This window comes from Gigantopelta aegis, chromosome 8 (genome assembly GCF_016097555.1).
Source record: "Gigantopelta aegis isolate Gae_Host chromosome 8, Gae_host_genome, whole genome shotgun sequence".
Lineage (NCBI taxonomy): Eukaryota > Metazoa > Mollusca > Gastropoda > Neomphalida > Peltospiridae > Gigantopelta > Gigantopelta aegis.
The window spans coordinates 43,540,968-43,553,637 of record NC_054706.1 but is presented as its reverse complement, the minus strand read 5'-3'; the positions used below and the strand labels follow the sequence as shown (position 1 = coordinate 43,553,637).

The window sequence follows — 12,670 nt, the reverse complement described above, 5'->3', positions numbered from 1 at the left end:
ATTCCGGTTTCACTATGACCTGTTTCCGGAATGTCGCGCTTGCGTAGTTGAAGTCGTCTGTTGGCAAGGTGGTGCATGTATGACATCCTTCTGAACCGTTTGTTTGAATGGTTTGGAATTATTGCATGGCTGATGCAGAGACACAGATTCAATGCGAAACAAATAAATAAATAAATAAATAAAATTATAATACAAACAATCAGACAAAGGTAGATTGCCCGTCGAACTGGTAGTTGCATTTTTTAACTCGTCCGTCAGAATTTGTATTCTCATTTGGCGAGTGGGCAAGTACTTTCTGCACCTCCATAAAACTGATAATTAAATATAACAGGGAGTTATAGTAAGTAAACAAGTAAATAAATATAGCAATATCGTTTTATTTTGACAATGGTTACAATTAATTTGCGAGAATGCTACAAAAGCAACACACCTCACCCGCCCATTCTGCAAATTTGTGATAATTTGGAACACCTCAGCTGATATTACGAATAGAAATAGGCCGAAGTTTTCCGAATGATTGGAATATTTTGATAAACAGTACGACTTCCCCTTACATACATTCAATGAGAACAGTTGATACATGTTATATTAAGGAAGACACCACTGTTTTCTTTTTCTGAAAGAAAGCTTTTGGTTTCAGTTTCAATTTCTCAAAAATTATGTAAGTTAACAGTATAAAAATTTCACCTTGCAAATTTGTTAAGGGGAGCGTTTTTGTGTGCTGAGATATGATTTGTGGGCGCTATACGGGTTTGAGCGCGATCGCGCCCATCAAAAGGCAGTCACTGGTGTATTGTATTGATGAGCTTTACATTTTGATAAAAGGGCCATAACTCCAGTTTTGTGACAGATCCAATTTAGCTCATTAAACAATTTAAATAAAGATATCTACAAGAACAGCTCAAAATGATGCATATAATGTGATTGTTATTAGCTTGTTTTGATGTAATTTAATTATTCTATTTCAAACATACTGATATGAAAAGAATTGTTTTTAAAAACCATACAGGTCTAAACATGCTATTTGTCAGGAGGGAATGCTTTTGCCATTTTAGTGAGCTATTTTTATTGTTATACATGTACCTTCCATTATTAAATAAAGTGAAATATGTACAACCTACACTACTGTCACTAGTTAAATCAAAAGTTTAAGATTACCTAAGACAGTATTATAAATAATATACCATCACATAAACTGATAAAGTTATTTCTTATGTTTTATCGACTGTAAGCAGACGATATTTAACATTGCTAATCATACGGCAGTATCAACAAAATGCAGCCTATTGTGCATTAAATAATATATCGTAATGTTACATAACTTAATTTCATGATACCAAAATATTATCTCAAATATTACCTGCTACAGCGGTCAACAACTTGAATGTTTACAAAGTTTTTAAAACTGGATCCATTTTTGTTGTGATCATGCGCACGTTAATATACAATAGAGTTATACGCCCCTGCAATAATATTTACCGTACATTCTTGAATAGAGGCTGGGTCTCAGAGCGTCGCGAAACAAATAGAGGCCTGCCTTGAATAGACGTATCCCTTTCATACAGGCGTGTTCTTTGCCTGACGTATAAAGCTTTAAGAGTTTGTTTTGTTTAACGACACCACTAGAGCACATTGATTAATTTATTATTATTATTTTATCCCACTGCCCCCTTTCCTTTCTGACCGGCCTCGGTGGCGTCATGGTTAGGCCATCGGTCTACAGGCAGGTAGGTACTGGGTTTGGATCCCAGTCGAGGCATGGGATTTTTAATCCAGATACCGACAGGGTAGGTGTAAACCACTTGCACTGACCAGTGATCCATGTGTTGAGTGCGTCGTTAAATAAAACATTTCTTTCTTTTCTTTCCTTTCCTTTCTCTCCTTTGAATTTTGTTCGATTTCTTCCTGATCTGGTAACTCCTATCATTCAACTTCTTTTGCTGTCCACCTCCACATTTCAGTCTTTGTGTCTCCAACCACAACAGGACCGGCCTCGGTGGCGTCGTGGCAGGCCATCGGTCTACAGGCTGGTAGGTACTGGGTTCGAATCCCAGTCGAGGCATGGGATTTTTAATCCAGATACCGACTCCAAACCCTGAGTGAGTGCTCCGCAAGGCTCAATGGGTAGGTGTAAACCACTTGCACCGACCAGTGATCCATAACTGGTTCAACAAAGGCCATGGTTTGTGCTATCCTGCCTGTGGGAAGTGCAAATAAAAGATCCCTTGCTGCTAATTGGAAGAGTAGCCCATATAGTGGCGACAGCGGGTTTCCTCTCAAAATCTGTCTGGTCCTTAACCATATGTCTGACGCCATATAACCGTAAATAAAATGTGTTGAGTGTGTCGTTAAATAAAAAAATTCTTTCTTTTCCAACCGCAACAGGTGCTAGTCTCTTGTCACACACATGCCATTCACCATCAAATTTTAGCTGTGGGCTCAGTCTGACCTCTTTGGGGAGTGTTCAGTAGTTACTTCTGGCATTGTTAAAAGGCACTTGTAACTAGGGTCACCACGAGTACTCGAGTATTCGGGCATAGGCCGAGTCTAGCAAGACTCAAGTCTGTTTACAGGACTCTAGTACCTGTGCAAGGAAGGTCACCCTCATTTAATTATATTTATTTTACGTCATGTTGCCATATGGTTGCCGCCATTTAGCCTATATTATAGGGCTATGACTCGGGAGTATGAGACATGTCGGGAAAACAAAATTTGAATGTGTGGAATGCAATACAATGGCATGGTTTAACATCCATGTTCAACACTGGAATTATTATGGATAGTGTTATTTTACTTCATTCCTTAGTCTCATTAATTATCATCTAGTATAAGTGTCGGGTACTCGAGTCCAGGTCGAGTTTGACCCTCGAGTACTAGAGTCCAATATTTTGGACTCATGGAGGCCCTACTAGTAACCACCTACTATACACCCCTACTACCGGCGGTCGTTAGTTCCGTGGGTCAGACCAGTTTTATTAGCAGTAGAGGACGAGGATGCTAGGTGGGTGCAATACAGAGATTGCACACGTGGAGAAAATTGAGGCAGGTAGGTGTGGACAGTTCAGAAGACAGAGGGTCGAAACAGATTGAAATTGTGGGAGAAATTGGAAAGGTTTTTTTTTATATTAAGATAATGATAATGATATGCAAAGGGTGACAGATGAGAAAGATGAATGGAAGTGTGAGCCAGCTTTAACGGGATTTGAACTACCGTCATTAGCTCGATTGGCCAGCAGCTTATCCACTAAACCACAGAGCTCACTGCACATTAATTAATCATCAGCTATTGGATATCAAACATTTGGTAATTCTGACTCATGGTCTTTGAGAGGAAACCCACATTTTTCCATTAGCAGCAAGGGATTTTTATATGCACTTTCCCACATACAGAAAAACCTTTGACCAATTGTGATGCACTGGTTGGAATGAGAGAAAAAAACAATTAGTTGAATGGATCCACTGAGGTGGTTCTATCCTGCAACGTAAGCACCTCCGAGAGCCCTCAACTGACCGAGCTAAATCCCACCCTTAAGCTTGATGACATTGTGAGAAAAACATAGGCAACTGACTTGTTGACAGTAAGCAATAATGTGCATTAAATATCACTGAATATGCATACCAGTCCAAAATCCTTACCTGAATATCCCTTTAACACCTGGCTAAAAAACTCGGATATATTTTCATAGCTGTCAATATATGCAACTGTCCAATTTCCTTTACACACACACACACACACATGCAGACACACACACACTGATTTTCAGTCCATGTTGTTGTGGCACATGGCAGACTAATGTGGATCTTTAATAGTCCAGGAATCTTCTGATGGAGAGGAACATTTGTTTTATATGCACTTTCTCACAGACAGAAAGCCTTTGACCAGTTGTGATGCAAAATCCCACCCTTAAGCTTAATGACATTGTGAGAAAAACATTATAGGCAACTGACTTTGTTGTTCTTTAAAAACAAGTACAAAGACGTTAGAACATCTTGCAATAAAAAGTAGAAACCTGCCTCGGGGTCTCGGACCATCTCAAACAAAATAGGCTAGGCTTCTAGTTAAGGATTTATGGTAACAAAAATTGTTTAGTTTAATTGAAGGGATTATTAGGTTGAACATGAGCTATGTTGAAAGTATGCATACCCGGAGCACACATACATACCAATACATTGTAGTTTAACAAATGAAAAACATATAATTTTAGAATTAATAATTAAAAAAAAACCCACATCATTATTCCTTCTGAGGGCAGCCATCTTGTGTCTTTTTGGTCGACTCCGCCTCTGAAGGAGACACTCTTTGGCCCCTTGGAGAACCTATGGAATACAGTAGCTTTTGTTTGAGTCACTGGGGTCCCTGTCTGCGTGTACGACGAAGAGGAAGTATGCACAGAGTACACAGGCACGGTAAATTAAGGTTAAGGCACTTCATTTTGAACAATATACATGCCCAGTTAATTGAATAAAGAATGTGCATTAACAAAAACAAATGTTGTTTAATATTTTTCCTTTATAAAAACCGAAGGAAAAAATGCATTGTAGTACATTCATGCAAAAATTACGATTGCCGATCGAATGTCATATAGTGATAATTTCCTTTTCTTTTGAACTACGTACATGACTGGATTACAGAATTATTTAACATACTTAACTCTGTCAGTTGATAATGTCTATTACCATTTTATGAGTTACAGGTTATTTGTTAGAGAATATTTTAATTTCCTTGAGCAATATCACATGGGTCAGGATCTATTACCTGCTAAATAATAACATATTAGTGCCTACATTTTAATTTTTTTTCATACAATGAAACAAAGACTAATATTAGGACGTTATGAGATTGGTAAAAACAAAATGCTTCACAATATCTGTGATGTTAATAATACTGTACATTTTCTTTTTATGTCTAGGCAGCGGCATTGCTACCAGACAATTGCAATGTTTGGCAATTTAATCTACCAAATAGAAATCACGGGTGAAGGCAACTGAAAGAATAGACCAATTAACTTAATTAAACTGCCATTTTATAATTTCAGTATGTATGTTTTTGAACTACACTGCCCCTTCATGAACAAAAGATGATCCATTGTTGAACAATTCATTTCATTTTGTATTATAACCAGTTTGACAATTGTGGTTTATTTTGCAGTCAAGTGTATTAACTGTGATTTATTTTGTATAAAAAAAAAATAATGTATACATACTAATTTCTGGCTTACTGGCAAAGATATTATAATAGAACATTGTGACACATGTCTGTTTCATCATTCTGCAAAAATCAACAAACCGGTATGTTAAGTTTCCTCAGACCACAGATGACATGTCAAGTATTAAGTAACTACTTGGAGCAATATGGCTGCACCCGTTACATATAATAACCATCACATTTTTACTGTTTTATTAATTAAATATACCAATATATATGTATTTACTTGTTGACATAAGCAATAATGTGCATTAAATATTGAATATGCATATCAGTCCAAAATCCTTGCCTGAATATCCCTTCAACACCTGGCTAAAAACACCAAACATATTTTTCACAGCTGTCAATATCTGCAATTGTCCAATTTCCTTTACACACACACTGTGATTTTCAGTCAATGTCATTTCTGCACATGGCAGAATAATGTGGATCTTTAACAGACTAGTCCAGGAATCTTGTGATGGAGAGGAACATTTGTTTTATCAGCTTTATACTCTGCTTGATGGTAAGCAACTTACAATGCCAATACTCCATAACAAATACTGGTATATCAATGATACATGTAGTGGCATGTGCCATCCTGTCTGGGGTAAAAGTTCATATATAAATTAATTTACAAAGAATGCCAATGCTGCAGAGTAGAAAATAATTATCTACAGTGGTAAAATTATCAGTATAAACCCTCAGCATCTACTAATTGAACAATGTGCCGACAGGCATGTTAAATGTTCCCTTTTTACAACTGACCCCTGAGAGTGCCATTTCTAATCATGGTACAGGGGCGGGGATGCTTCCATGAGAATGACAAATACAGAACACGTTCACCAGGGTCTCTTCAAAAGTTTATGTCTGTTTAGAAAAGCATGTTGTCAGTGTTAATTTGTTCCAGTCTACAGAGATGCTTCTACGTTAGATCTGTGACTCTTCTTGTTGGATCAATGCAGGTTTGCAATGGTGTTACTAGATCTCTGTACAGTGTGTTTGAGTTTTGATCACAGAGGTAAAAATTGGCTCATATGCAGAGTACAAAACAAAAAGCTAGGTTTAAAAATAACCATTTGTTAGTGAACATTTTGAAACCTGCTTGGAAGCACTGACAAGTACATTTATACCAAACTGATTAATAGAGAATAATACATGAGTGCCGTTAGATACTATATATCTCACAAGTTGTTTTAAAATCTATCTAACAAGTGAAAATAAGTTTTGATATGTTTTTAAACGAGTTGTGAGATGCATGGTATCTAATGGACACAAATGTATTAACTCTATTTCTTACATATCAAAAATCATGTTTTAAGCAAATTTTAACATCTTTTTCGACTAAAAGTTATTTACAGCCTTTGCACTTGTAGTTAACTTGAGCATCGCAGACAAATGATTGTCAGGTCAACTATACATCACAGTGTAACCGATTTCCACCTAGGAGCAGCCAGTCTTATGTCTTGAAATTATTAACACATGTACATGTGTTAACAACCCATGTGTTATCAAAAAATAATGCATGGTGTTCTCACCAACGGGTGTGTAAGAAACTTGTTTTTATGGATATTCAATTCTGATTTTCAGCCAATGATTTACCTGGTAACTTGGATCAATATATTACACTGGTACATGTAAATTTTAATAGAAAAAAATTATCACAATGAACATCCAAGACAACAAAACAAACAGAATATGTTTTACAAAAATATTTATTCACTCGCAGACAGTGATTTCTTTGATTTTTAGTAACTCAATCTTCCACCACCTCCGAAATAATTTTGAAATACAAGCTACAAGCATATTGCATATTTGTTCTGAACTCAACAACGTAGTAACATTCAACTATTAGTTCAGTATGAAGAAGCTATCCATGGGAGATTATTCTTTCAAAAATAAACTGAAATGTAATTTGTATGCACAAGTATAATTATCTGAACAACTGTTATGCAATCTCCAACACCCATGGCACAGGGTATGGATTTAACCACTTAGCAAACAATAACCATTTATAGAGCTTGGATGATATTCAAACAAATATTGAAAAAAAAAAATATATATATATATATATGAATCAGATCATTTGTCCTCAAGTTTAAAACCACATGTTACATGTATTATATTCAGTTGCTATCCTTGACTATATAGATATTAATTACCATTTATGTCATGAATGATTAACATTTTAAAAATATGAGCTATATAATAGATCAGTATATGACAATTCTGAAATTTTATTACAGCAAGCAACTCAGTATTGTTTATTTTTTAACAGACTTTTTGTTTTATAGGACTCTTTCCAAAAATAAAGTGGTTGTGGGTCTTCGTATTGAATCAAATTGGTAAAAATTACAGACTCTAGTTATTAGGCAGTTTAAAATGCATTTAGCTATTGCAGCTTACGGTTTTACCATGAAATTCACATACATGTGTTACTTACAAATTCTTGCAGAAATTATTTTGGCAATTTCAATATGTTTCTGGTTATTCTGTTGTTTGCAGCAACACCAAATGCATTTTATGCAAAACATATGTACAAATTTCAAAAACAAGAGTCACCCAACATTTTTCAAATCACCCTTATTTACTGCACTCTAAAAGTAAATCCTTTTGCAGTATTTTGATTTTATATTTTGGAATTTGTTATGCTTAATGGTAATTACATACAATTTATTACCCCAGTGGGCACTCCTAACCTGAAAAACAAAAATCATAATATCTCGCTGAGAAATTATCAGGTAATGGTGTAATGTACAATATTATTGGACGATTTGTTTATAAAGATTACATTTACCCCTCTCATTTTTTGTTGTTAAATTTGTAATAAAATGTTATTTTAATGCAATCCATTGGAAATTGTTTGAACAGATAAACAGAACTTTGATTTTTGAAAATTATATACAGTCGTGAATAAGCTATTTACAACGTTATAGATAGCATTACTCAGAATAGTGTGTAAAGTTTCTATATAAATGTAGGCCTAGTCTTAGGTACATGTATGGGTAACCAAAACAAAAGAGTTTTTTTTTGATAACTGGTAACTTGTTTATTATCTTCTATATACATACCGGTAATAGACTCAATTTCCTGTTCAGGCTACTGGTGTTCTGGTGGGTTCATTACAAATTTATAGCAATCTGCACGGTAGGCATCACAGTAAAATAGTTTACAAATTTGTGACAACTTATTCTACATTATTCTGTGAATAGTGGGTATTACAACATAATTTCTTCCCCTTCCATATTCCCCATATTTAGAAGGCCATAGGATTTCACCATGTACTAGCTGCCTGATTTGTGGAACAGTATCCACATTATACGTTACTGTGAAATAGTGTTTTTATTAATACTATTTTCTACACCAATACCTAGGTACTTTAAAAAACAAACAAATGTAAGTATTTGAATAATCATATAAATGTTCCGAGATGTATACTTATATATAAAAAATGTACACAAAACTGCAATAAAATACATTTTACAGTACACATGCTTTTTAATATTTCTAAAGAAAATTCTTTCAAACTGGCATAACATCATAAACACATGTACATGTAGTGTTAAATTTATCAACATATAACAATTTTGATTTTGTACTTCCAACAAAATGAAGTAATATTTCATGAGCTACATTAAACCAGAGACCATTAACTGACACAAAACAAATAAATATCTATTATGCAGTGAGGATGTGGGTTTAAACAAAAAAAACCTATTGTAAAGCCATCAGAGTACACTAATTCTATCATACATAAAACTTAAATTGCATGGTGAAATATTTACCAGATACCTCTAGAAAAAGAAAATTCATTATTTCCTTCACCAATGTGTATATTATGTTATGTACATGTAAATAGGCATGCATTTGTGTGTTTTTTATATTTTCCGTGAGCATTTCACAAGGCCATATGATACCTATTACCAAAGCAACTAAAACCATTTCAAACAAAATACAGTTTGATTAAATTTTTCAACTATATGTTATAAATAAACTTTTCAAAAATACATTATTAATACTTGACACTAAAATATAAGTAAGTAATCACTATCAATAAATACTTTGCAAATGCCAATTTTAGTGTTACATGTACATCTGCTTTTGCCAATATAACTAATGCACAGCACATGTGTATATATATATATATATAAAATTAACGGAACAATTAAATTTCAGTAATCAACTTTTCAAAACTGAAGTATCACAAAACCATAACCTTTATTTGACTTGACTTATAACAAGTAAATATATAAATAAAAGTATAAAAAGAGTAAATATTTAACAGACAATAATAACAGTATGTTAATGATTCAATACTAGAGAGGCTTTCACAACCACACCACCATTATTGTTAGATACCAATAGCTAATCATGATGGGCTCAATTTACAAAACCTGTTTATGTCTTATACTCTTATAACTACACACATTTACAATACTTAAAACACCATCGTTTAAGAAAAACAGCCCAATATGATTTGGTAACAGTACTTATTATTTAGCTAGTTTTGCAGATTGGCACAGTTAGCAATTTAAAGATGGCTGCATTCTCAGAAGTGTTATTTATTTGTTATTTTTTAATTATATATTAGCCACGAAATGTATTACATGTAGCAGGCCTTTTAATCGTAAAGAGCGGGAAGCAAATTGCTGTGACATCACCAACAACACTCAAAGTGGTGCCATAAGTCACAGTGTGGTTGCGAAACTCTCTAATAACTAGTAATAATTTTGTTTTAAAGGGACATGCAATGTCTTTTTTTTTTAAAGGGGAAAGTTTAACAGTGTCTAATCATCTGACAGTTCATATAAATATAATGTTGTAAATTTTGACTTCAAGGACATACAGGAATAGAATAATGGTATACATTCAATTTTTTCATACACAATAGAATTAAGCCAACCATAATTATAGTAGTAACTATGGTAACTGAGAAATTCCCAATGGAGGAAGTGGGGCAACTTTGTAGGATTGGTGATGTCACCAACTCGTAAATGTGTACTCCATCAACAGATTGAAATCATATTGAGAATACCTTTTCTTTAAGTTTAAACCTAGAAACACAACTTTTAATGAACTTGTATCTTTCTGCTAATAACAACTTACAATGGCTGTCAATGCCATTTATAAATAACTAGTGTCATATTGACATATAATTTCTATAAATTATTTGGCAATGAGAAAAAAGGAAGACTTACCCAAAGTGTAATTACACATAATTCATAGTTTTGGTGCAAGATAATACCCACTTAACAGAAAACTTAGCAAATAAATTGTAATCATAAATTAATCACTGAACTGGCCAATGAAATAAGAAAAAACAATAAGTGCAGACAAAGTTTGTGACAAACTAACAGATAGACAATACTGGCTTTATTAGGAGAGACAAATTACATGAATAGATATTTTATAAATCTTCAGGGTTAACAAAACTGTTTTTTTTTTTATATAACTTTTTCTTCCTTTTTAGTAATACGTTCCACAAACATCATTGAAGAGGAATTAATAAATGAAAAAGCATTGTTATCTAAATCTCAATAACTGCACAATAAAAACTAATGATATTCTACAGGTACGATACTGTTTATCACAATATTAAGTTTAATCAACAAAATAACATGACAATTACACAAAAATCATTTTAACAATTTTAACATATTAATATGAGACAGAACACAACAAGCAGTAGTTGTTTTCAAGTAGGAACCAAAAGATCTCATGCCGTATAAAACACATCAGCAAAATGTTTTGTTTGCTTTAATGGAGTCAGTAATAAGGTTTCTACTATAGTATGCTGCTAGAAAACCAGCCTGCCACACTGGCATAAAATGCCTCGAATGCTAAAAAAGCATTCCAAGTGACATACTTATCCGATCAGCCAATGGGATTCCTGTATTTCGGCTCAGGTTATCATGACTGCCAAGATGGAAACTGCTGACCTCAGTGATCAACAATGCATGTTTGCTGGTCATTTCATGGTAACAACAAAGTAAATGCTCAAGTGAAAACAGACCTTAAATATTTGCTATAACCAGATTTGCTCGACAGCACCTAACTTAGCAATAATCTTATTTCTTTCCCCCATAAAATATAGTAAGCAAATGTGTTTAAAGTACTGACCATTTGTAAGTAAGGAGTTTTTAAACAATGGTCTCAATGCTGTAAGTACTTTAAAAAAACCCAATGCAAGTGTTTTTTCTGTTTGTGAAGCAGTATATTTTGACTAAAATCCTACAAATAGTAAATAATACCTCTAATTTTGATATTAATTTGAGAAAAAAAACTAACAAAAAAATCAACAGTAAATAATACCGGTACCTCTAATTTTGATATTAATTCGAGAAAAAAACTTGTAACAAATTATATTTAAATAAAATAATTCTAAATAATTTACTTTAAAAAATATATTAAGATATTTAGTAAGCTTTAATAAGGCCACTTTAAGGTTTATTTACCTTCAGGAAAGCATTTAAAGTGGCCAACCAAAAGATAAACACATTTAATCAGACTCCAATGACCATCTTTTTAATGCAGCCACCAGTCTTAAGAGACCACCTTTTACTTTTTTCAAAGCATCTTTAGAAATATCACATGAGGCGAGAAAGTAATGCCAATACAGTGAAACCCCTCAAAACCGGACCCTCAGTAAACAGGAATTCCCTCAAAACCAGATGTTTGACACGGTCCCGTGATTTGCGTATCTTTTAACACTAAAATTTACCCCTCTAAACCGGAAACCCCTCTAAACTGCACCGGAGGAAATTATCCGGTCCCATTGTGTTCCTTTAATGCAAATTTTATCTCAGAAAACCGCATTACTTATACTAATTACTGTGTTACCATTGTGCAGTTGACAAATACCAATTAAGGGATTAATTAACAGCTGTGATGTTTAAATAACTGGAGGAAACACATGTACTCCCTTTATTCTGAGCTCAATTGTTACAAAGTTAGATTAACTTACAAATTTGATTGAGCTCCTTTTCATAGCCATGTAGGCGAGAAAGTAATGCTCTCACGATTACCGCAATGAACGGCAAAGCAACTAGGAATTTAATTAATTTTTCCAATTGTTTGAACACTTTTTTGTTGTTGTTGTTTTTGTTTTTTTTATCTTTGCAGCTTAAAGTTTATTTAGCAAAATAAAGAGTAACCAAGAGTAAAATTGAATGGCTTGGTTTGGTGGAAAGTTTACCAACAGTGTTTCATTTTAGTACTTACTTTGGACATGTCGGGACGTCCAGCGAAATGCTGCCATGTTGAATTATCGCTTGATGATAAACTTAAAATAATTTGAAAGTTCGAAAGTGTATCTGTTTTTCTTGGCAGTTTTATTAGTTACTATATCAGTAGAGAACCAACAAACGGTTTACCTCAATACTGAAACCTCTGTAAACCGGATACCCCTCTAAACCGGACTTTTTCCTTAGTCCCATGGCTGCCCGGTTTGAGGGGTTTCACTGTATATTGGGAATATATGCGACA

General features: G+C 33.9%; 1 protein-coding gene across 3 annotated transcripts in view; it reads right to left on the bottom strand.

Annotated features, from left to right (window-relative positions):
- LOC121378356 (centrosomal protein of 112 kDa-like) overlaps window positions 1–1,425 on the bottom strand; it is an 82,013-nt gene extending 80,588 nt beyond the window's left edge. For all 3 annotated transcript variants that reach the window (XM_041506483.1, XM_041506484.1, XM_041506486.1), the window contains exon 1: window positions 1,361–1,425. The gene's annotated coding sequence lies outside the window, so the exon portion shown is untranslated. The remainder of the gene's footprint in view (window positions 1–1,360) is intronic.
- Window positions 1,426–12,670: the final 11,245 nt, after the last annotated feature.